The following is a 3,888-nucleotide window of genomic DNA, read 5'->3' as shown; positions in this document are numbered from 1 at the left end:
TCGATAAGATCTATGAAAAGACCTACAGTGAAATTTTTGTTTTAGGAATATTCAGTATAGCTATAATAAACTGAAAAGCAGCAGAATGAATAGATCTACCTTCCAAAAACCCATGGCTTATGTTGCCTCACAAGCAATCGTAACATTTTTGAGAAATCAGGTTATAAGAAGTCCCTCATTTCCAAGGTTCATCAATACTTTTTTCAGTTGAGCAACAAATTATTCTTCTATTCCATAATTTATTAAGAAATACGATATATGATCAACAATTATATAGGGTGTATATATTTAGAATACAAGGAAGGGCACCTTTTGAAATCTAAAAATTTGGTTAATAGTAGGTTATTTTTCCTAATTTATAAACTAATACAATATATAATTTGCAATTATAAAGGTAGGTTGCATAGATTTAGAATACCAAATAGTGATTTCTATTTTGCTTACTCTTCTGTTGCATATTTCTTGAAGGTATATGGACAAAAATGATTCTTGTGGGTTCTGGTGAACGATCAAAGGGATACAGAATACAGGTAACAATGTCATCAGTCGAGATGTAGTTATCATAAATAAAGGGATGATATAGAAATTTCACTAGATAATTCTCATTCAGTGGAGGACAGCTTGTAGCTCTGGGTTTTACTCAGAAGTAAATTGAACAGGGCAATTTATGTCCTATATAGTAAATAAAATTTTGACAGATATTAGTAGAAAAAGATCAACAATTGAGCATTGTATTTACAATCCAAAAATAACTTGCTAACTGTTGTTGCATTGTACGTGGATGATTTCTTTGTTTTAACTAATGTTTATTCTGAATGAATATATCTGATAGAAAATTTAAGTGATAATTTTATCATAAAGAATTAAGGGAACACTAAAAAATGTTTAGGGATGAATATCCCTAGAAATTATGAAAAAGGTAGTATAGTAATTGTTTATATTCTTCAAATATGTATTGTAATAATTCAACATGTCTGATTGTAAACACATGAAAACTCCTTTGAAAACTTAATTGAAAATTGATTCAACATAAGAGAGTTGTAATAATGAACCATATAAAAAATTAATAGGTTTATCAACGTCTTTAGCAGTATTAACTAATCCTGATAAAGCACACTTTGTTAATCTCTTGATTCAATTTAATAATTATCTCATTATTGAACACAGGAAAAGTGCAAAACTCATTTCAAGAGGCAAGTAAAAAAAGATCATCGTTCAATGTTTACTTCAGGACCTGTGTTCAGTATTTGAAATGACTGCCTCGGTACTAAAATTGTATCAGCCAATACTATTGACCCATGTTAGTGGGTTCGATGATAACTACACTGACTTGATTTTTTCAAATGTTAACTTTGGATCTGAATCAATGAATAATTTAATTTTTACCAAAATGAAAAGCAATTACTAAATCAGTAGGATAGCATTTTTGAACTGGCCATATAGCACCTATTCCTATAACGATTAAAAGATTGGAAACTTTAGTGAACAAATAGGTATATACATTTTTATAAAAGTTTAATCATTCAATCATGACATGGCAAGTATTAATAAATAGTTACCTTTTAAAGTATTTTATACCTACATTGAATTGCTGGAAAATTTATACCAATTTCAAAAGTAACTGCCATGTCAAAATTCTTCATATACTGAATGATCCTTCAAATTTTATTTCTGTCGTAACATTTTGACTAGTAATTCAAGTGAAAAATTTGAACTGATTTTATATATGTATATAGTATAGCTATAAATGAACAACCTGAAAAGAGACAGAATGAATAGACTTGCCTTTCGAATACCCATGGCTTATGTTACCTCATAAGCAAATTTAATATCTAGATAGAACCTTTTTGAGAAGTCAGGTTATAAGTTTGAGAGTCTCTTTATTTCCAAGGTTTCAGTTGAACGACAAATAATATTATGATAATATAACAGGGTATATATGGTTGAAATTATTCGTATGAAAGATTTCACAACGATTTGATTTCTTCATCATAAATTCAACAGCACTGCACTCAAATTCTTCAAAAACTGATAGGTCACTTATATTTTTGCACTCTTCAGTCGTAAAAGTGTATATTTTAGATATTCAAAAATCACATGGAAATTTTTGAATGTCATCTGACTAACTTCGCTCTTTTTCCAGTAATAAAGCCAATTGTGAATTATCTATAAGGAGTTTTTCTATCTGTTTAATACTGTTTCATGGTAGTACAACTTTTACTCCAATCCAAGACTGAATTGACTGGGTGATTCATGTTTATTAAAAGTTTACAATTTACGAATATCGGTATTCCTATTGATGATCAGATGAAACTTCTGTTCTCTTTTGTAGTTCCATCTTCTGTCGCAATAGATTCAAATTCTCACGAAAGAGAATGTAGTTTTATAGTTTGTGGAAAATAAACTAAAAATTCCTGAAATGAAGTAACATTCATCCAATTGAATCAATATTACGAACCTGAATTGAGGAAAATGCATTCGATGATATCAATGTTCATTTCCAAATTTTGACAAATATCTATCAAATTTTCGATTCGCCGAAGACTTTGCATTTTATCTGTCGGCATTTATTTAAATATTGAATAACAATTTTGGAAACTGCAAACTTTTTCAAGAACTTTCATATATCGAAATGGAATATTTATTATTAACATGACACTGACAGCCAAATTGTCCACAGATACCACAGAAATATGGGACCTGAAATGTCAAAATGATCCGAAACACCCCGTATACTCGAAAACCGCGGGGAGAATCGAAGGTTTGGGATTTTTCCCGGGATCTCCAGACGATTTTGAGGGGGGTCTTATTCTTGTCATTTTTGCTCTAGATGGTCCCGTTTGGGCTGTGATTTTACGTTTAAAGTTTGACGTAAATGTGCAAGCGGTTTTATATATACTTAGATATATATATATATATATATATATATATATATATATATATATATATATATATATATATATATATATATATATATATATATATATATATATGATTTCAGTTCTGAGACAAATTCTAAGAATGTTTATCGTATTCAATTTAGTTGTAACTAAGAAGTATTAGTATTAAACTTATTATAAATTAACAAAATCATAATATCTATTTTGCCATCCTTGATGTTGTTTCGCTATAATGATCGATCAAATACAACTCATCTCACAAAAGTTTCGCTGTGCTCTCATCAAACACAAGAACTCATAACCAAAATTTCAGATAACTTATTTCATCACCTAACTCCAGATTCAGACATAATATAATCGTGATTGGCGGATATATTGTAAGATATTGATATTTTCTGAATTCAATTACAATCGTTTGAGATCATTTCTACTCGATATTCGAAAATTACGGACATTCTAACAAATTTTCATTCATTCAAAGTAACAGTTGAGATTATTCAATAAACATATTTCATGAAATAGCTGAACCATGCGAAAAATGCAATATTATCTTGATTTGTTCAGTTGTCAACGCCACTTATACAATTATAACAAAATGGTATATCGAATAGACGCGCTAAGACCCTGTGATCTGACAACACCGCTGGGATCGACAAGGTGGGCTGTACATGTCAGTCGAGTATATGTGGGAATGAAAAGTCGGCGGAACGTGACGGGTCTCAAAAAGAGAACAGAATATATAACTTTCTTGAATGAAAAAAAAATTTTCCCCTCTATGGATGCCTAAGGAGTTATATTTTCAAACAGCTGATTTTTCACATATACACTCCAAGAAAACACTCGGATCACATGGGTCTGAGGTAGCCTGCCAAGTATAACGGGACTGAATACGTCTGTTGGATGAATATATATATATATATATATATATATATATATATATATATATATATATATATATATATATATATATATATATATATATATATAA

At 29.5% G+C, this 3,888-nt stretch overlaps 1 long non-coding RNA gene across 1 annotated transcript; it reads right to left on the bottom strand.

Moving 5' to 3' along the window:
- Window positions 1-2,173: 2,173 nt before the first annotated feature.
- LOC123686257 lies at window positions 2,174-2,499 on the bottom strand. The gene is made up of 2 exons (XR_006748421.1): window positions 2,459-2,499; window positions 2,174-2,404 (listed from the first exon to the last, which is right to left on the bottom strand). It is a non-coding gene; the product is annotated as an uncharacterized LOC123686257 (long non-coding RNA).
- Between the last annotated feature and the right edge of the window lie 1,389 nt (window positions 2,500-3,888).

This window comes from Harmonia axyridis, chromosome X, assembly GCF_914767665.1.
Source record: "Harmonia axyridis chromosome X, icHarAxyr1.1, whole genome shotgun sequence".
Classification (NCBI taxonomy): domain Eukaryota; kingdom Metazoa; phylum Arthropoda; class Insecta; order Coleoptera; family Coccinellidae; genus Harmonia; species Harmonia axyridis.
Note: the sequence above shows the minus strand (reverse complement) of the source record. Positions and strands in the feature narration are given on the sequence as shown.